General features: G+C 40.0%; 2 pseudogenes; one reads left to right on the forward strand and one right to left on the reverse strand.

The window, feature by feature from the left end:
* Positions 1–15,581: 15,581 nt before the first annotated feature.
* LOC148502988 (5S ribosomal RNA) lies at positions 15,582–15,700 on the reverse strand (annotated as a pseudogene).
* Positions 15,701–17,987: 2,287 nt separating this feature from the next.
* On the forward strand, positions 17,988–18,106 carry LOC148502989 (5S ribosomal RNA; annotated as a pseudogene).
* Positions 18,107–23,217: the final 5,111 nt, after the last annotated feature.

The raw sequence follows: 23,217 nt of genomic DNA on the forward strand, positions 1-23,217 counted from the left end.
TCTTAGCTTTAATCATTTAAATATGCCCCAGAAATGTAGAGTACAAGAAAAACTAGTTCCCTGTTATCTTACTGCATCTGATGTGGCCGGCCCCCAGCAGTGACTAATTATTACGTTGGCTCAAAGGCCTTGAGGACAGAGGCGTCACTAGTGTTGGTGTCACCCGGTGCTATAACTCATGGTGACAACCCCCCCCCACCAAAAAAATTAAATAAATTGAAGTGCAGCTCCGCAAACTCTCCCCAAATACCAGTCCAGCAGACACATTTACACAATGCCTCCAGTAGTGGTGCCCCGTATGTAGTGCCCACAGTAGTGGTGCCCCTTATGCAGTGCCCTTATGCAATGTCCCCAGTGGTAATGCCCCCTAATAGTGCCCCCAGCGGTAGTGGTAATGCCCCTTATAGTAGTGCCCTCTATAGTATTAGTGCCCCCTATAGTAGTGACCCCAGTATAAATGCCCTCAGTAGAAATGCCCCTAGTAGTAATGCCCCCATTAGTAGTACCCCTAGTAGTAATGCCTTCAGTAGTAATGCCCCCTGTAGTAGTGCCATCAAAAGTAATGCTCCATGTAGTAATGCCCCCTAATAGTGCCCACAATGGCAGTGGTAATGCCTCCTATAATATTACCCCCAGAAGTAATGCCCCCTATTGTATTGCATAGAGTGTAACAGTGACTGACAGATAATGCAGAGAGCATCGTAATAACCGCCAGATAATGCAGAGAGCATCGTAGTAACCTCCAGATAATGCAGAGAGCGTCGTAGTAACCGCCAGATAATGCAGAGAGCGTCGTAGTAACCGCCATATAATGTAGAGAGCATTGTAGTACCGCCAGATAATACAGAGAGCATCGTAGTAACCGCCAGATAATGCAGAGACCATCATTGACCCACATATAACCCATAACATGAATACACCCCTTATACACACAGAAACACAATGAGTATACCCACGCACATACATTAATACACCATCCCCAGCATAGACACTCTCTCCTCACTGAATTAGTTACTTCCCATTACACCTACTGTATACATTAGACCATAGTCACTGTGCTGGCTACTGATGCTGCTCTGCTTGCTGTCTCCCAGCTCCTTCTCATCCTCTCTGACTGGGAGGTCAGAGGGTCACACTGGGAAGAAGCAGGGACAGTGTACAAAATACTTGTCAGTATTCAAGTGTAATCAACAGTATTTGAATACACTTGTAAACTGGCAAATGTTTTGTAGACTGTCCCTGCCTGCTCCCAGTGTGACGATCTGTCAGACAGGGAGCTGATTCACTGAAGAGGGGAGGAGCAGGAGCTCAGCTGCCATCCACCCCGGCGGCTTCAGTCAGGCTGATCGTCTTTACACTGACAGTAGGTAATCAGCCCCGTGCCTCTAGCGCTCCTCCCCCCCCCCCACATGTAGGGGACTGTATGAAGAGCACAGCCGCACTTGCCACTTACTGTACAGTAGGCTGCCGCTGGCTGTCTCAGTGTGACAGACGCAGCGGCAGCCGGCAGAAGTAAAAACTGTCTCAGCAGCTGCTGCAGGGAGAGCGCCTCTCCAGCCTGGCGTCTGCTGAGCGGGGGGCGGGGATGAGTCGGATTTTGGTGTCACCCCCTTGGAGGGTGACACTCGGTGCGGCCCGCACCCACCGCACCCCCCTTGTGACGCCACTGCTTGAGGATACAATACAGAGGGACATAATGCAGCACTGGGCACAACCATGATATTTTTTTTATTTTTATTATACAAACTGCACTTTTCTTGTACTGCACATACTGTAGGTACAAAAATCGTACACATCCACTCAAACACATTTTGCACTTATGCCTTCTTATGCTTAGCAGAACAGAACAGAGGAGAGGTGCAGCAGAATGAAACTAGATTACTGGGTTTTCCTTAAGCAGACATTGTTACATTAAGGGGCATATTTATTATGTTTTTGCTGTAGCATCCTGGTATTAAAGATTCCTTATCACCACAATTTGTGGCAATAAGGAATCTTTGATTGTCGGAAGGTATCATTACTGAGCCGCTGGGACAGGGGCTGTACTGTAAAAGAAGCCTGTCCCAGCGAGCAGTAAGAAGTAATCACTTTGCTTCATCTTCCCCCCAGGCGCTGCCACTACTGCACATGTGCCAATGGACATCGATGCATGTACAATCGGATGTTACAGGGGAGGGATCCTATGGATCCATCTCCCAAGGAGATTTGCGGTGAGTAGTCCATAGACAAAAATGGGTATCTTCATCTGAAAATGGCATTAGCTACTGGGGCCAAGCAAATTTGGCATTTAAGCAGCCCCGTTAAAACCGTACTTTTTTTTTCTGGGGGATATCCCGCAAATATGATTTGCTAAATAGTCACTAGACTTATCGCATGTCTTGAAGATACAGAGTTTCTGCAACACATTTTTTGTTCATTTTGATAACTTGTTTTGTTGAATAATTGATATATCAACCACTATCTTTCATCTTGGAGGTAAGTGAATAATAATTTTTAGTGTTATACAGAAGAATATCACGTAGAAAAACAATTTGTATAAGCTTGTTACCTGTTTAATAAGCACATACAAGTATGTAGTTTGCTGATTGACCACAAGGGTATGGATACATTTCACAAGGAAATAAAGGCATGTGAATAAAATGTGACACAAATAGTGTAAAAACATTGAGTTTAGATAATTTTTTTTGTTTTTCATTTTCTGTTCTTTGTTCACTCATTTGCATCTTTTATTTTATCTTTTATTTATAAATTAGCAATTTATCTATTTTTCCTAGTTAGAGCATTGCTGTTTACTTTTATAATGATAATTTCCATTATTAAATGATTTAGCATAGATTGTAGACAATTACTTGCAGTACTCCTGGTAACTGGAATAGTAAATGGGGATATAGTGGTCTCAACACTGATATCCGAATACTGGCAAGGGACTTAAGATAGGTGTCAAAATACCGATGCCTATTTTAAACCTGACGCCGGAACGCCGAAGGACGCCAGACCGAATGAGGTAAGTCCGGGGAGCCCTTAGCGTTAGCCACGAGGGGGAGGGATAGGTTTAGGGAGCATAGCGGGGTTAGGTTTTGGGGGTGGTGGTTAGCGTTAGGCACCCCTAGGGGGAGGGTTAGGCACCCCCGGGGGAAGTTAAGGCTAGGCACCCCCCCGGGAGGGTTAGGGTTCGGTAAGGGGGGATTAGGGTTAGGAACACCCGGGGGAGGTTAGGGGTAGGCACTAGGGGGGGAGGTTAGGGTTAGGCACCACTAAGGGAGAGTTAGGGTTAGGGGGGGGGAGAGGGGTAGGGATAGGGTACACACATGCTCTTTCAGGATCTTCTCCCTTCGGGCTGCCGGCGTCGGGATATATTCAGCCGCCGGGACTTCATATCCATTCCTAGTAAATGCACTAAGTTTACAATCATTTTGTGATGTGCTCCTATAAATGTGTCCTCATACACCTGTTCTTTTTATAAAATTTGGTGCAAGACACCTGGTGGGCTGGTGGGACTTAAATGCTTTGCCAATGGGAGCAATTCCCATGCTTAAGTACTTTTTCATGAATTTTGCACCTTAATTCACTAATATTGTAATATGTAGCTAAAACTTTACTAAGTACTGTATTTACTGTAGGCTTAGTACTTTTTGTTGCAAAAAAAGTGGTATAAAGTAGCAGATTACGCATAATGGCGCATGGTCCAATTCTGTCTTTTGCCTTTTTACCCAGATTACATACCTTTTCCCTGACTTTTGTGTTTTAGGGCCTGAGTCATCACAGATTGCTACTGCAACAGTTTACGCAGATTGGACGATGCACCTCAGTGCGCATGCATGGGTTAGCATTGCGATTGCACTGCAATCACCAATACAGATACAAAGGAATCGCAGAACAAGGGAAGGGACGTCAGCGTTTGGGGGTGGTGACAGGGGAGTGGTCGGAGAAGCACAGGTGTGCCTGTGCATTTAAACGCCGTTGCATGGGTGTTCATAAATTAGCCACTGCGACAGCATACGCAGCTTGTGTACTGCATGCGATATGGTTGGCAATTACTGAGTAAGGTCAGACCTTTTGTAATTGTGCGTGAGGGGCCGATGTTACTCGATGTTCCCAAAGTATAGGTAGCACTGCAAGTTATTACGGATGTGAGATAATGGTAGTGGGCGTCTCTATGCTGGCTGTGCGAAGGCTTTGCGATTGCATTCATTAGCATATTTTCACAGCAAACCAGCTTGCGTAATCTCAGCCGCGATCGCAATATTGATCCGTGATGAATCAGGCCCTTAATTCGCTAATAGTGCACTAAGTATTTATGATTAGTATTTTTGTTGCAAAATAATTATGAAGTAGCAGAATAAAATGCATATTTTAAGAAAAAGGCGTATGGAGCGGCTAAGGGCCTGATTCAGCAAGGAACGCAGTTGCTAATCGGTCAATTGTTGCATTCTGCGCATGCATATGCATCACAGTGCACGTGTGCGAACTAGCAATTGCGATGGGAACTGTGATTGCAGAGGCTACGCAGACCCAGAGCACAGTGATTGATAGGAGTGCCATTTGTGGGTGGTGACTGGGAGATGGTCGGGTGAACGTAGGCGTGCCAGTGTGTTGCAACGCCGTTTCAGGGGTGTGCATAACTTATCTACTGCGCAGCCATAGCACTTATAGCATGCGTGGCTGTTAGTAAATTCTGAGTAACGTCAGGGCTTGTGCAAGTGTGTATATGGGTCCAATGTTACTCGATAATACCGATTGTTTTGCTATGTTGCCCTAGTATACTGATGTGAGTAAGAGGTAGTGGGTGTCCTTATGTCTGGCTGTGAGCGCAATGTGAATGCAATTGCAAACATTTAAATAGCACTGCTGATATTAGCAACTGCGATGCGTGCATATAAGCAGAATTGCGATCCGTAGTGAAGCAGGCCCCAAAGTCTGTGAAGCGCTAAACTGAGCTAATTGGCTTGATTTGATGATAAGTGTAATATGTGGACACATCTGAAACTCACACTTCTCCAAACCTACCTGTTCTCTAATCAATCACATTACACCATCTGTTATGGTGGAGACTAATTCTGTTTTGTGACTGTAGTGTTTGTTATTATACAGTTACTTTGTGTGCCTGTTTATTTCACTCCCAAAGAACACAGTGCTTTTTTTTTACCTGCGTGCACATAGCAGGCAATGTAGGTGCCAAGTTCATGTCATACAAGCGCTGACACTCTATGAACCCTGCCTGCGGGCAAAAAAGAGAGTAAAGTATACAGGTACATAGAATAAGATTGGAAGGATCAGGAGCACACTGTGTGCTCACTGAGTAGCTGGCATCATTTTAACTTATGCTAGACCTAGGCAACAGAGTAAGAACAAATGTCATGTAAACATATTTCCAAGCAATTGGTGGTAGTAATTTCTGTTTCCTGTCCTTATGTCCCCAAATGATTCTGTGTTAACACATGAAAAAAATTTTCATAGTAATTCATATTATTCATCCATAATAAATAAATAATATTAAATAGGACTTAATAAATCTTGTAACTTTACTTATCTATTAAAGACTGTCAGGTTGTATATATTACGATTCCTAGGTCACTTATGTGTAATCCAAACATATATGGATTACACATTATATAGCTGCATTGCAATTATTATTTATATAGCATACACATATTACAGTATATATATATATATATTAGTAATATTTAGTAATTCACAGCAGTTCCTGCACCAGTGGAGCTTACAATCTAATATCCAGACCGAATACATATACCAGTTAACCTATCAGTATGTTTTTGGAGTGTGAGGGGAAACCAGCGAGTCTGGAGGAAGCCCATGCAAACATGGAGAGAATATACAAACTCCACACAGATGGGACCTTGGTTAGGAATTGAACTCATGACCTCTGTATTGTGCAGCAGTAATAATAACCACTACATAACAATGTTGCCCAAATTATCTACCCCCATATAAAAGTAATTACAGTGCAACCATGTAACATGTAAATCACGTACCCAGATTTACATGGTGATTTGGTGACTAATCAGCTCCTGTTTTACTTCTAGCAAACTGCTCACACAATTTACATTTGTCTAGCAATATATGATGTTTTTTTTGTATAGTGCAACCCACAGAAACATCAGAATAGTGGTTATAGCTAGTGATGTGGAAGATAACATGAATGACAGAACATATTCATATAAACTATGTACATAAAAAAAATGAGACACCTAATCTATTTCCACTTTAAAACAGTCTACATTCTACTCTCACACAGCACACGCAGAAATACTGTATATCCCTTAATGCTGTACAATGCCCCGTCTTGTACCAAAAGCCGAGTGCCCAGTATATACAGCTCAGCTTTTTCTGGGTTATTGCTTTTAGAAAATAATGTTTTTTATAAGGAAAAGAAAAAAAACAAACAAACTGCTAAATAATTGAAAACACCAATATTAAAAAAAGTCTGAAAGTGTCAGCTGAGGTATCTAGCCGAGAGCTAGATGTGTCACTTTGTGATCATGTTTTGTTATATTACAGTAAACTCATTGATATACAGCTTAGATCTTTCCCTGAAATTTTGCAAACTTAAATCTGTTACAATCCTTTCCACAGTCTCTATCCTGCATCCTTACCGTCTATATAGATCACATATAATTAGAGTTCCCATGTATGTTTTTCTAGGAGAGTCCCAGGTTTTCCTAATGGTAACTTGGAATGAGCCTACTTCTAGATTCTCATACAGTCATACAGTAATAATTACATGTTTAGAAATGTGTTCCTCTGTTTGTTTTACTGCAATTAGCACGCAAAAAATTAAAATGATTTATTTTAAATAAAATTCACCATTGCCACACTTACCAACAAACTGCGGTTTTAACTCTGGATCTCCACTGTTCTGCTAACTGGAAGGGATGGAAAGCTTCTTTACAACACAGTAGGCAAAAACTTGCTGACATAGAGTAAAAACTTGATGGTAGGAGCAGGGATGGAACACTACTGGGGATATATATCAAACCTTCTATAACAGGCAAGTGGCAAAGTTTCCCAAAGCAACCAATCAGATTCTTCATTTATAGAATGTACCAGATTATTGATAGCTCGAAGCTGGTTGGTTGCTATGAGTAATTTCTCCACCTGATTTGATACATCTCGCCCTACATCAACAGGCTCACAAATCTTAAGGGGGGGCCTATCCTTGCACAGCGCAACTCTGCTCTTCTGAAAATGCTTGGGGGCCTACTCATGTGCAAGCAAAGCCCTGTTTCAGCTTCACTGCACTTTCTCTGTGATTTCAATAGATCATAAACAACATTGGAACTAATACTATGGCAGGGGTGGAACTACAAGCAGTGTAGCCAGTACACTACACTGGGGCCTGCCGCTCGCAGCCAGCATCAGTAAAGGACATGAAAGGACCCACAGCCAGTGACATTGCCAGTAGTAATAATTAGAGATGTGTGGTTCAGTTAACGTGGAAACTGAACACATCCTAACTTAGGGGTACCAAGTCAAACTGAGCCCATGCTGGGATCTTCTTGCCAGGCTTGGATCTTCCTACTAGGCTCGGATCCCAAAATGAGGCAAAACATCATTGTCCTGTTGTTGGATCTCACGTGTTTTGGTTTGCATATTAAAGTCCCTCCCTCATGATGGGGCAGCATTTCACAAAGGATAGTGATGACATGAAGTGATTCCGCTTGTAAATCAACTTCTTTATTCACTTCGCCAGGACCAAAGGGTTGTCAAGATCTTGCAATTGGATCACTACATTTTGACAATCATGCTTGATATGTAAAGTTTTTCTTTCCAACTGACTCAAATCTTCAGAGATGTAAAGAGCTTCTAGCCAGCAAGTTTTCAGCTCAAATGGCACATGACACAACATCGTCTCCTGCTTCAGTTTCTCCTGTACATACTGCTGCCAGAAAAAACTGATCTTTTCCAAGAGACCCACAGAGGTTGTGGATGATGAGTCAACTAAGCGCATTAAGTGAAACACTATTTTGACATCTGGTCTGGCTTAAAACAATTGCCCACAATTATTGACACCTCTACTGTGATTCAATCTCATACACTAAGCATCAATAGAATGGTAGAGGATTATTTTAATGACAATGTACAAATTAGCATGTCACACAGTCCTTTTGAATACTGAGAGGAAAAAAGGTAATTTGGAGCCCCTTGTACAAACTAGCTTTGGCATACTTAAGCTACCCACTCTCCAGTGTGTACTCAGAAAGAGTGTTTAGCACAGTCGGGAACCCTGTGAGCGATCGGCGTAGGAGGCTACTTTCTCAAAATGTGGAAAAATTAATGTTTATAGAAATTAACTACTGTACAAATTCTATAAGGAAGACCTTTGTCGCCAAATGCAACAAGGTACAGAGACTTCTGTAACGGTGGATTCCAGTGGGGATGAGCTAATATTGTGTGGTGATGATGATGTTAACACTGATTAGACAGAGGAGGATGATAATGACATCTTCGAACTGTAGAGATGATTAACAACACTGCTAGATGCCTTAAGTCCATTGGTAGCTTGTTTTGTGGGAGCCCAAACCAAGCACTTCAGCCACAAGAGTGGCAGTCCCTGTCGCTGAAGTGCTTGGTTTGTTAAACTGTGCATGTCCTGAGTGAATTCGGAAGCCGAGGAAGAAAGCCGCATGGAGTCGGGGCTCCATCTCAATTGAGCCTATTCACCTAGATTCCCCGGTCACGCGCTGTGCTTTTCGGCTCCCCTGCCGCTACATAACATCTCTGCCCCCCAGGGCGGGTGTTCTCAGAGCCTAGCAGGACTCTGGCTCCCGGGACCAGGTTGCCGGGTCTTGTGGCCTACCGGAGCCGCGGTGTATAGTATCAGGGCCGGACCTTCCTCCTCACCTTCCAGCCCCTGCATCGCGCCCGGCCCGCTACTGAATCCCACGACGCCGGCCTCCAGAATATTTGCCGGTGGGTCGCGAGTAGCGAGAACACACGGGGACGCCGCTGGACGGGTTCCCGCGAAAGCTCAGCAATACCAAGGGCAGATGCTGGTGCCATATTAGGCCATCTTGAAGAAGGCGCCATTTTCACAGCCACAGGAGACAGAAGCTGCTGATGCCCAGGCTTTCCTCAATGAAGAAAAAGAATCCTCAAATCCCTCCACGATGGATCATAATGACTGATCCAGAGGCGGTGCCATATACCTATTTTGATGCTCTCATCAGGTTTTACTCTAACCTTTAAAATATGTCTATGGTCTGATTTAAGATTATAACTACATATTTGTGATGTTGCATTACAGTTACTATTATTGTTATTATCTTTTCAATTGGCTGGGGTCAATGACCACAGTTCTAGTGATATGTTTGCATTTGATTTGCAATCTATGTTTTTGTGTATTTGTCTTTATTTTCTTTTTCTATGTTCGTCTGTTTTTTTGTTCTTTTATACTGTATGAGTCTTGAAACTCATGACCTCTATAGTCTATACACTATTTACATTAGTACCGTCATTCATAACATCATGATCATGCTCAATACTAACTGGTATTGTGGGGGGTGCACTAATACTTATACTATACTTTTCTACTACTTGCATTATCTAATTTCCACACCCTGTGATGCCTTCCCACCTTAGGTTTTGTACTTGGAATGTTAGGGGGATTCACTCACCGGTAAAGAGAAAACGCATATTGACATATCTTAATAAGCTCAAATCCGACATCACCTATTTGCAGGAGACTCATTTAACTTCCACAGAACATGCCAAATTAAACACACTACATCACCAGGTACTGGCGTCATCATCATATGGTTCTAAGTCACGTGGAGTGGCAATCTTAATACGTAAGGGTATTCAGTTTGATGTTCATTCTTCTGATGTAGATCACGATGGCCGATACATTCTTATGGATGTCACGCTAAATGGCACTAGATATTGTTTGTGCAATGTTTATGGTCCTAATACATATGACAAAACTTTTATTTTAGGATTGATTAACAAATTGTATTCTTTTGCAGATTGTAAGATTATTTTAGGGGGTGATTTCAACCTGGTCGCTTCCCCAACCTTAGATAGAAAAACTCTCTCTCATTCCTCTCCCAAACAACCAAAAATAGGTTTTAAATTATATAGCTGCAGAATTGAATTTATTAGATGTATGGAGAACAAGACACCCCACTGATCTAGAATACACGTATTACTCAGCCACTCACAATGCTTTTTCTAGGCTTGATTATTTCTACTTATCTAACTCAATATCTCCAATGATTATTGACACATCGATTGGATCTATAGCTATTTCAGACCACGCACCAATGTGGGTTGATATTCAGGGGAAATTTTTTTTAGGATCACATTCCCAATGGCGATTCCCAGCAAAACTAGCTTCATCTCTCAAATTTAAATCAATGTTAGAGTCAGCTTGGGCCAATTACGAAATGAACAACCAAATCCATAAGGATAACCCGTGTTTATATTGGCAAACCGCTAAGGCGGTGATAAAGGGAGAGATTATTTCCTTTATGACAAAATATAGAGCTGAACAAGACGCCACTTATAGATCTGCACAGACGGCCTTAACATCTGCATTTCAAGCTCTAAAGGCTTCACCCTCATTATTGACTAGGTCTACATATAATGAATGCAAACTACACTTTGACCAAGTTCTCACTCAAATGGATGATAGATATGTACATTCAGGTAAACTACATTTCTTTAGATACGGCAATAAACCTAGCCGACTCCTATCAAATATGCTGAGGGGAACCAAGATACATAACAATATCGCAGCACTTAAAGATGAAAGCTCTGTCACACAATTTAATGGCAAAGATATTGTGAATATCTTTTTTCGTTACTACCAAAATCTCTACTCCCAAGACCCAATAGATGTCACTAAAAAATAAACTTTTTGGGAATCACATATTCTGCCACAGATTTCTTCTATACAGGCTGGTAATCTGATCGGCAAAATTACACATGAAGAGGTCAATCAGGCTGTCAGATCTCTCAAGACGTTTAAGGCCCCAGGCCCAGATGGTCTTAGTGGGGAATTTTTCAAAATGCTATGCCCCCAAGTCACAGAGATCTTAACCAACGTATTTAATTCCATAATGGATAATAAATTAATCCCCCACTATTTTAACTCGCCCATTATAAAAGTTTTACCGAAGTCAGGTAGAGACCCCTTTTACCTTCGTCATACAGACCTATTTCACTACTTAAAGTAGACTATAAATTATTGACAAAAATTCCAGCAGAGCGGCTGAAGACGATTCTCACGTCCATCATACACCCGGATCAAACCGGGTTTATTTGTGGCAGAAATTCCGTCACAAATATTAGAAAGGTCCTCTCGGTATTGCAATCTTTACAAGTAGACGGGGCGGATGATCCCAGGTTCTTATTGTCTCTTGACGCAGAACAAGCGTTTGATCTGGTAACCTGGGATCACCTGTTTGAATCTATGCGTCGGTTTGGCATGCCCACCCTTTTTGTTGAAGTCATACGGTCCAGACTCAAAACAACATATGGAAGGTTTTTGATCACACGGAATGGTTTATGCTAAGAAGTATCACTTAAAATAACTCCTGCCGTTACTATATATATATCTCTCTCTGTGAATGTCCCCCCGGACAATATATATCTCACCTTTCTGTCATTGACCTACTCTCTTTTTTGCTTTTCTTTTTTTTGTTTCTTGTACTCCTTTACTCTCACCCTCTTTTCTTTTTTCTCCCAACATGCTCTTGCATTGACACGGATTATATTAATGTAATAGTGGGTTGCTATATTGATGTTGCTGTGCTAAAATTATAATTCAAATATTAACCGCTGTTTATACTGGTTCTTTGGCTTGAATGCAGTTTGAATGACAATGATTGTATATTATACTGGACTTTTATATAGTGTATTATATTGATTCTCCTTACAGTATTTGGAATTTTATATACTAAACTATATTCTGGTACTTTGTTTCATTGTATTCTGAAATAACGTCAATTTATATCTATTTTACTTTCTAAAAAAATGAAAGATTAATAGTAATTTTGTATATTGTCTATTCCGAGAAACAGACTGGTTGTATATCAGATAATTTCATTTTATTTAACTCTTGGATTCTGCAATGTATAATTGTTTTATTGCTGTTCAATAAAAAGATTAAAAAAAACAACAACTGTGTATGTCCTTTTAATATACAACATATGGGTGGGCGAGAGGGCCCATAGACAAACTCTTTTTTGCATAGATAAACTTTTTATTGTTTATTGCTCTAATAAATTAGTAGTTTGCAACAGATTTGTAACCAGAAAAATCATGTGGTGCCTCACAAAAAAAGAAAAAAAAGAAAGAATTATTGAGCATATTTAGTATATTAGTCAGTAATATGAAGTGAATATATTGTATTATTTTATGGCCTTTTCTCAGTTCCTGCAATATAAGGCCATGTCTAAACTTTTCTTAATCAATTAATCAATCGATCAATCAATCGTGTACCTCTCTTCCACTACATAAATACTCCACCTCCATTTCCCTGTACTGGCCTCTGATCTAGTTCTTAATTAATGAAAACATTCTTTCTATGGGGTTATATCCAGGAGTGTAACTAGGTATTTGAAGGCTCCATAGCAAAAGTTTGTAAGGGCCCCTATGTACCACCCAATGGTGAAAAATATATATAAAATGTGTAACTTTGACAAGGATGGACTCCCCTAAGCTCTGGGCCCCATAGCAGCTGCACCCCTTGCACCTACGGCAGTGATGGCGAACCTTTTAGAGACTGAGTGCCCAAACTGCAACCAAAAACCCACTTATTTATCTCAAAGTGCCAAAACAGCAATTTAACCTGAATATTGAGTTTTTACCCATAGTTATGCCTCCAGTTCAAGTTCTACAATATAGTTATGCCCCAAATCATATTATGCCCCATAGTTTTGCCGGAAATCTTATAATGCCCCATAGTTGTGACCCCAGTTCATGTTATGCAATATAGTTATATTATACAGCCAACAGAGAGGGCTCTGAGTGCCCCCTCTGGCACACATGCCATAGGTTTTCCACCACTGACCTAGGGTATTTATGCCCAGGGTCATATAGTTTATTGGATTACCATCCTTTCTGCCACTGCTGTGCTGCAATGTTTCATAGATGTGCTATATTCTTCTAAACTACAGTGTGTTTCTGCAAGTGCTCTGTTGTTTAGTCTAGCCAGCCAGATTTTGGCCAATATTGGTGAAAACAAAATTGTGAGCTATGAGGTGAAATGAGATGGCAAATGACTGGAAATTAATGTTATTGAGGTTAATAATACTGTAGGAGCAAAAACATTATTTTAGCTGTTTTTATTAATTTGTAAAAAATAATCCAGATCCACGCACATAGTATGCTGGCCGGCCAGTCATTCTGGGCCATAACGAAGGAGGAAATTTGGCCAGAGGAGAGGAGGGGAGCCTCCCGTTAGGGGACAGTGACCAGCATCATTAATACTGACAAAGCAGAAAATTAGGACGCGCTAGAAATGAGAGCTGCTGGTTAGGGGATTGTCAGTCCCAATATATATGGAAAAAACACAAACGTAAAAACACCAGCGCTTCCCTAATAAAAATTACATATGATGGACGGTAAAAATCAATATAAATTTAATAAACAAATATTAAAATATCAAGCAATAGATGGGTACAGCGCCACTACCTGTGTGACTTACTGAGTGAAACAAATAAATATTCAAATGTATAGCAACTTAGCCTATTATTTTTTTCGGCGTCCGCTCTGAGACAATAGTGTAATACTAGTGTGAGTATTTTTAGAAAGTGAAAAACAAGAGAATTGACAATCAGGCGACTAGTTTGCTAGATGTGTAGATTCACACACAGTAAAATGTACAGTAGATAGGTTAATGGTTTACAAATATAGTTATACCTCAAACCATATAGAGGGGCGTGTTTCACGCTAATTAATAAATATAATAAACCAATAAATAGCAAAGTGCTTAGTGCAAAATATGATATATCTGATTACATCTAGATAAAAAAAAAAAAATTTTTTGTTGAACTCATATAGACAACAAAGTGCTAGTGCAAAAATATAGTGAATCTGAAACAAAGTGCTAGTGCCAAGTATAATAAAAATTATGACAATTTATTGAAAAACAGTGCACATAAAAATATATAAATAAATATGACCATAAAAACAACAACTGGCAGTAAATAGATAAAAACAAAGTAGAGGAAAGTTGATATTTTTAAGCAGCTTATCTGATTGAAGGAGAGAGGTAGTTCTCCACAGTGCATGAGGCAGCCAACAGTCCCAACGCGTTTCGTCACTATGACTTCATCAAGGGGATATTGCTTCAGTGTGGTGGTCCTGTATTTATACCACACTGAGTTCAAATGAGAGTCAGGTGTTCACCCTACTTCCTTTGTCTTAGGGAGACCTCAAAACCAAGCGATTTCATAATTCAGCAAGCCATCATTTAAAATAGTTTGTGTTACAGGGTTTCCCATAAAGAAATGTTAGTTATAAATAGTCAAACGGCGATCTTTTAAGTTCAACTTCCGCCCTTTGTGAACTGGCCTCTGCCCTTAATTGGAGCGTCACATCCGTTCCCGGCAGCTGTGTTAAACCATAGCGCGCGATCAAGCACTTCCGTTTTCTTCCTCGTGTTCCGAACTGGGCACGTCACTTCCGCCCGCCGTGTGTTGACGTGTTCGGAGGTGAGCCGTGTCACTTCCACCAACCCTTCTGTCGTTTCGCTCCAGGACGCAGCACATCACTTCCGTCCTTACTTAATAGATGTGTTGAGCTCTTCCGCCCCATTGTTTTCTCCGGTCTTAATGCTTCCGCCCTTCTTGTCTATAGAATTAGTATGTTTTTTGCCCAAGTATGAATAATGAGTAGGTGGTGTCTTCCATATTATCTGAAACTAAAATAATAAAGGATAAGCATTCCATTTAAGGAGGGTAATCTGTTTTGATGCTGGATATATAGGTTAGATCATTAAATGATTAGTCTAAGTATAACATTCTCCTTAGGCATAGATATATATTAGAATAATAATATATTAATAGTTTGATCTAAAAACACTATGAATATGTACTGAATTGTTTTATGTATATAATTATATTGGATATTGTTTAGATATTTATTCCAAAAAGGAATTTCTTTAAAAGTTCAACCAAGAGGAGCAGAAAGGATATAATAAGTTGTGAAATGTTCTTAAGGTATGGGGATCATTCTTTCACTCTTTTCCTTGAAGAAGAGGTTCCAAAGACTCTGAAAATTTCTTGGATTTTCATATTGATCCGACTCAGACAAACGACCTCTTTTCATCCAGTTAGATAGTTACAATCGGTTTTAAGATGTACTTGAAGTATGGGGATCATTCTTTTACTCTTTTTCTTGAAGGGGAGGTTCCAAAGACTCTAAGGATTTCTTGGATAATCATATAAGTCAAACCCAAGATCCACCTCTTTCCATTCAATTGGGTAGTTAGAATTGTAAAGTTCTGATATCATTAATCACTCCTTGGCCTTAAGGCTTGCAATTGTGAATATGCTATAATTCCCTTTTTAGGCATTATCATTCTCTAGCCTGGTTATATTCCAAACCGCCGGCTGAATTTGCAGCACCAGGTATTCTCAATGGGTTACCTTCCTTGGTACTAACCTGGCCCAATCATGCTTTGCTTCCAAGATCGGACGAGATTGGGCTCACACATGATGGTATGGCAGCAAATACATATTTCGATGGTCCATAATGCCAGATATTCTACCAAACCTGGACTTCCCTCAGAAGATGAACCTTCAGGGTACTACTCAGGCCCCTCCATAACCTGGGGGTATATTGGTAGATAGGAATGGAGCATATCACAAGAAAGGAGCAATTTCGTAGTATTCATTGAAGCCTTTAGGTGCCAGTGTGTCCAGTTCAAACAGCCAGAACATCTCTCTTCTTGATAGCAGATTGCCCAAATCCCCACCTCTTTCTCCCAGAGTAACGTGTTCTATTGCCTTGAAGGTGATATCTTCGGGATCCGAATTATGTTTTATTGAGAAGTGTTTGGAGACTGCATGTCCTTCAACTCTGTTTCTAATGTTCCTAATGTGCTCCTGAATTCTGATTTTTAGTGGTCTCTTGGTTTTTCCTATGTACTTGAGTCCACATGTGCACTCTAACAGGTATATCACTGATGTGGAGTTACAGTTCATAAAATTCTTTATAGTGTATTCCTTAGATCCGTCCGAATTCGTGAATGTTTTTCTCTTGGGGTGAAGAAATTTGCAAATATTGCAATGTCCGCATTTATAGCTTCCATTGCACTTCAAAGTGTTCATAGTTGGTCTTTCATTTCCTTTATCCCTCAGCATACTCGGTGCCAGTAAATCTTTTAAGTTCCTTGTTTTTCTATATATAATCTGTGGTTTTGTCGGTAGGATCTTTTGGAGTAAAGGATCCATCAGAAGGATATTCCAGTTTTTGTTAAGAGATTTTTTAATATGATTCTCGTGTCCATTATATGTTGTAATAAATGGTACCATTTCTTCTTTTTGTGGTTTCTCCGTCTTATATTGTAGTAGATTATTTCTCTGTAGGTTTTTCGTTTTCTGCATAGCTGTATTGATGATTGCTTCCGGATACTCTTTTTCTCTAAACCTGGTTGCATAAATATCAAGTTGTTCATTACAGACGTTAGCATTGCTGCAATTACGTTTAATTCTGTAGAACTGGGAGTATGGTATGTTGTTCTTCCATTTGTCCAGATGACAGCTTTTGTAATGCAGGTAGCTGTTCGCATCTACTCCTTTTATAAAAATTTTTGTGCAAATTTGGTCACCTTCTGATGTTAAAATCAAATCCAAAAACTCAATACTTCTGTTGTTAAAATTTGATGTAAATTTAAGATTCATATTGTTATTTGAAATTTGGGAAGGATCGGAAGAATCTTTTAACGATTTTTTAATTTTTATTTCAAATAACAATATGAATCTTAAGCTGTCATCTGGACAAATGGAAGAACAACATACCATACTCCCAGTTCTACAGAATTAAACGTAATTGCAGCAATGCTAACGTCTGTAATGAACAACTTGATATTTATGCAACCAGGTTTAGAGAAAAAGAGTATCCGGAAGCAATCATCAATACAGCTATGCAGAAAACGAAAAACCTACAGAGAAATAATCTACTACAATATAAGACGGAGAAACCACAAAAAGAAGAAATGGTACCATTTATTACAACATATAATGGACACGAGAATCATATTAAAAAATCTCTTAACAAAAACTGGAATATCCTTCTGATGGATCCTTTACTCCAAAAGATCCTACCGACAAAACCACAGATTATATATAGAAAAACAAGGAACTTAAAAGATTTACTGGCACCGAGTATGCTGAGGGATAAAGGAAATGAAAGACCAACTATGAACACTTTGAAGTGCAATGGAAGCTATAAATGCGGACATTGCAATATTTGCAAATTTCTTCACCCCAAGAGAAAAACATTCACGAATTCGGACGGATCTAAGGAATACACTATAAAGAATTTTATGAACTGTAACTCCACATCAGTGATATACCTGTTAGAGTGCACATGTGGACTCAAGTACATAGGAAAAACCAAGAGACCACTAAAAATCAGAATTCAGGAGCACATTAGGAACATTAGAAACAGAGTTGAAGGACATGCAGTCTCCAAACACTTCTCAATAAAACATAATTCGGATCCCGAAGATATCACCTTCAAGGCAATAGAACACGTTACTCTGGGAGAAAGAGGTGGGGATTTGGGCAATCTGCTATCAAGAAGAGAGATGTTCTGGCTGTTTGAACTGGACACACTGGCACCTAAAGGCTTCAATGAATACTACGAAATTGCTCCTTTCTTGTGATATGCTCCATTCCTATCTACCAATATACCCCCAGGTTATGGAGGGGCCTGAGTAGTACCCTGAAGGTTCATCTTCTGAGGGAAGTCCAGGTTTGGTAGAATATCTGGCATTATGGACCATCGAAATATGTATTTGCTGCCATACCATCATGTGTGAGCCCAATCTCGTCCGATCTTGGAAGCAAAGCATGATTGGGCCAGGTTAGTACCAAGGAAGGTAACCCATTGAGAATACCTGGTGCTGCAAATTCAGCCGGCGGTTTGGAATATAACCAGGCTAGAGAATGATAATGCCTAAAAAGGGAATTATAGCATATTCACAATTGCAAGCCTTAAGGCCAAGGAGTGATTAATGATATCAGAACTTTACAATTCTAACTACCCAATTGAATGGAAAGAGGTGGATCTTGGGTTTGACTTATATGATTATCCAAGAAATCCTTAGAGTCTTTGGAACCTCCCCTTCAAGAAAAAGAGTAAAAGAATGATCCCCATACTTCAAGTACATCTTAAAACCGATTGTAACTATCTAACTGGATGAAAAGAGGTCGTTTGTCTGAGTCGGATCAATATGAAAATCCAAGAAATTTTCAGAGTCTTTGGAACCTCTTCTTCAAGGAAAAGAGTGAAAGAATGATCCCCATACCTTAAGAACATTTCACAACTTATTATATCCTTTCTGCTCCTCTTGGTTGAACTTTTAAAGAAATTCCTTTTTGGAATAAATATCTAAACAATATCCAATATAATTATATACATAAAACAATTCAGTACATATTCATAGTGTTTTTAGATCAAACTATTAATATATTATTATTCTAATATATATCTATGCCTAAGGAGAATGTTATACTTAGACTAATCATTTAATGATCTAACCTATATATCCAGCATCAAAACAGATTACCCTCCTTAAATGGAATGCTTATCCTTTATTATTTTAGTTTCAGATAATATGGAAGACACCACCTACTCATTATTCATACTTGGGCAAAAAACATACTAATTCTATAGACAAGAAGGGCGGAAGCATTAAGACCGGAGAAAACAATGGGGCGGAAGAGCTCAACACATCTATTAAGTAAGGACGGAAGTGATGTGCTGCGTCCTGGAGCGAAACGACAGAAGGGTTGGTGGAAGTGACACGGCTCACCTCCGAACACGTCAACACATGGCGGGCGGAAGTGACGTGCCCAGTTCGGAACACGAGGAAGAAAACGGAAGTGCTTGATCGCGCGCTATGGTTTAACACAGCTGCCGGGAACGGATGTGACGCTCCAATTAAGGGCAGAGGCCAGTTCACAAAGGGCGGAAGTTGAACTTAAAAGATCGCCGTTTGACTATTTATAACTAACATTTCTTTATGGGAAACCCTGTAACACAAACTATTTTAAATGATGGCTTGCTGAATTATGAAATCGCTTGGTTTTGAGGTCTCCCTAAGACAAAGGAAGTAGGGTGAACACCTGACTCTCATTTGAACTCAGTGTGGTATAAATACAGGACCACCACACTGAAGCAATATCCCCTTGATGAAGTCATAGTGACGAAACGCGTTGGGACTGTTGGCTGCCTCATGCACTGTGGAGAACTACCTCTCTCCTTCAATCAGATAAGCTGCTTAAAAATATCAACTTTCCTCTACTTTGTTTTTATCTATTTACTGCCAGTCGTTGTTTTTATGGTCATATTTATTTATATATTTTTATGTGCACTGTTTTTCAATAAATTGTCATAATTTTTATTATACTTGGCACTAGCACTTTGTTTCAGATTCACTATATTTTTGCACTAGCACTTTGTTGTCTATATGAGTTCAACAAAAAATTTTTTTTTTTTATCTAGATGTAATCAGATATATCATATTTTGCACTAAGCACTTTGCTATTTATTGGTTTATTATATTTATTAATTAGCGTGAAACACGCCCCTCTATATGGTTTGAGGTATAACTATATTTGTAAACCATTAACCTATCTACTGTACATTTTACTGTGTGTGAATCTACACATCTAGCAAACTAGTCGCCTGATTGTCAATTCTCTTGTTTTTCAAATATTAAAATATATCTAACACATTGCACAATAAAAGTATATCACAAAGTGTATTATATTAAGAATAAAATTCCGATAACATTCCACTTGGAAGCTCATATGTTAGTCAATAATAGGATTGAGGGCTCCTTCCACATAGTCCCAGATGAGAAACAATTTAGCAGCAAGGCAACTTTACCAATAATGGCTGAATTGAGCTGTCAAGGCGTCCTCTGGCATCCAGCAATGGCGCTGTATGGCTGGAGCACAAGTGCAAGGGAACAACCGGAGCTGCAGATGAAATGATGTATGGGATGGTGGGAGTCCAAATATAAATCCAATAAGCAAGAGTCCAAGTGGTGAAGGATATCTCTCAACGCGTTTCAATGAGCAATGGCCGCTCAGCTTCCTCAGGAGTGACAGGAGCCTTGACAGCTCAATTCAGCCATTATTGGTAATGTGTTTTATTGTGCAATGTGTTAGATATATTTTAATATTTGTTTATTAAATTTATATTGATTTTTACCATCCATCATATGTAATTTTTATTAGGGAAGCGCTGTTTTTTTTATGTTTGTGTTTTTTTTATTAATACTGACACTTGACTTGAAAACTTCAGAAGGTGTCAGTCCATCCAATCTCTGTTGCTCTCACCTCCTCTGTAAGTGATCTGTTATGTGGTGGCCAGTCCCTCGTCTTGGTCCATCCACCTGTGTGTTGCAGCTGTACTGTCCCATACTCCCTTCCTTCTACTGGACCAGCACAGCTCCCTCCTTTCCCTGTAACTTTATTCTGCTTTCTCCCGTTCAGAGGACCAGATCCACCCCATCCTACCCACTACTACTCTACCACCCTTCTTCCCATCTACCCTGCTCCTCCCATCCAGAGGACCAGGTCACCTCTCATTCCACTCTACCCTGCCGCCCTCATTCTGCTCTGTCTGGAGTTCCGTAGGACAGAGGAGCTGAGATATCATGCTCATGGTAACTGTATGTGGATGGAGGTACTGGATGTTCTAATGTTACTGTGGGGAATGCAGTACAGTGTAGTGATGTAGTGCAGCATTGAGGGAAGATGTAGTGATGCAGTGTAGCTTATAGGGGGGATGTAGTGTAGTAATGTAGTGCAGTGTATAGAGGGGATGTAGTTCAGTGCATAGGGGATATAGTGTAGTGTAGTGATGTAGTGCGACATATAGGGGAATGCAGATATGTAGTGATATACTGCAGAGTATAGGGGGATATAGCGATATAGTGCAGCATATAGGAAGGATGTTGTGCAGCAGATAGGGGGATGTTGTGCAGCAATATAGAGGTCCTGTAGTGCAGTAATCTAGCATAGTGATGTAGGGCAGCGTATTGGGGTTGTAGTGTAGTGTCGTAACATATTGCAGTGCATAGGGGGTGTAGTGATGTACAATAGTGCAGTTATGTAGTGCAACGATGTAGTGTAGTGATGTTGTGCAGATGTGTAGTGTAGTGATGTAGTGCAGAGTATAGGTGAATGTAGTGTAATGATGTAGTGCAGCGATGTAGTATATTGATGCAGTGTAGCTATGCAGCAATGTGGTGTAGTGTAGCAAGGTAGTGTAGTGATGTAGTGCAGCATATAGGGGAGGATGTTGCAGTGATGTTATGTGTTGTAACATAGTACAGCATATAGGGAGGATGTAGTGCAGCGATGTTGCACAGGCAGTCCTAGCAACAAGGTACTAACCATCTCGTTTTCTTTTTATGGTCTGGGGGAGACGGAAGCATATTTTTGCACCTGGACACACCACTCACTAGTTCCTCCACTGCAGCTACTGCACCTGCTGCAATTACAGTATTCCGGCACTGGGTAGGAATTACATAATCTAAATAACTATTACTTGTTTCAGTGACAATGGCAGCAGAAATGTTCATTGTTCAAGCACAAAGCAAAGGAACATACAAGGAGTGGCATTTATAGAGACAAACAGTGTTGAAACTGATCAAATACTGTGATAGTTCATAATCATTTTTGCATTTTGATAACCAACTTTATAGTTCTTAGGATGGTGTGTTGCTATTGATGTAAAAACTGAGCTTTGCTTAAGAAGCACTCTACTGCGCTTTACATAAAGTGTAACCATGTAATCATAGTGTCTTTATGGGAATTTTACACTAGAAGACTCTGACAAATTACTGCCTGCAATATGTCGTACATCCTGCACAGTCTGTCAGATGTGGTAAAACATTAAGGGGGAGTCAGTTGTATGGGATTTGCTGCTGGGCATAACCACAGTGTCCGGCTGTGACTGTGTACATGACCACATGTTACAGTAAGGTAACTTTGCTCATTTTCCTGCACACACCTGTGTGGAGTTGTTTTGGTCTTAAGTAATTTTACTGGTTTGCACATTTTAATGTAATTACAAAAATGAGTCCATTTGGTTAGTGCACATTATGGAATTCCATTACCCATGCTGGTATCATAACTGTCAGTCAATCTGGTTTAGCAGGATCCAAACCTTTAGGCCCCTAGTCCTTACTCGACTAGGAGTTAAGGATCTTGCAGGTCAACATAAATTGTTTAAGAGCCCACTGAAACCATAAACAAAAAGCAGGCTGTGTATCTGACAGAAGACTGGAAGCTAAAAATAACATCAGCTGTCCAATCAAGTGATATAAATAATAGTAAAATGCGTTAGTGCATGGCTGATACCATCTGCTTTCATCTTAACAGCCTAGTGAAAGACATGCAGTCACGGATGCTGCTCCAATGTGACCTCCTCAGCAGAAGTGATCGGACAGCAAGGACGTAATGGCAGAACCACTCTTCTCTCTAATATTCATGTTAGTTGTTTACAATCAAATTTCATTTTATATATCAAAACAACTGTAGATAAGCTGCGGGCAAGGAAAATATATATTATTATATTAAAACTGTTTTGCCTAAGTAAACATCCTGTGAATAATGCATTTTACACTTGAGCAACCAACAACTTTGAGAGAGAAGTATGTTGGTGTTTGCAACATTGACCTTTAAACCATAAGATGCGGGTGCTTTATGCATATGACCTTTACCCCTCCCTTAACTTCAGCGATGATTGAATGCAGTGTGTATCTGCATTATGCTTCCCTTTATAAGTGAATGGATTTTGACAGAGCTATTTCAGAATAAAATAATAATGATGGACAGCTACTGGCCATGTGGTGACAGATAAGCCTGTTTCAGTTTATAAATTTCACTCTGGTGTAGTTAGGTAGTCACATTATTAATGGTGAATGGGTATATACATCTAGCTACAGTGCAGACTATTCATCATGTCTCAGTTCCAGGTGACCCTCTCCACTCAGGGTAACTA

Source organism: Taudactylus pleione, unplaced genomic scaffold (assembly GCF_031769625.1).
Source record: "Taudactylus pleione unplaced genomic scaffold, aTauple2 ptg000479l, whole genome shotgun sequence".
Classification (NCBI taxonomy): Eukaryota; Metazoa; Chordata; class Amphibia; order Anura; family Myobatrachidae; genus Taudactylus; species Taudactylus pleione.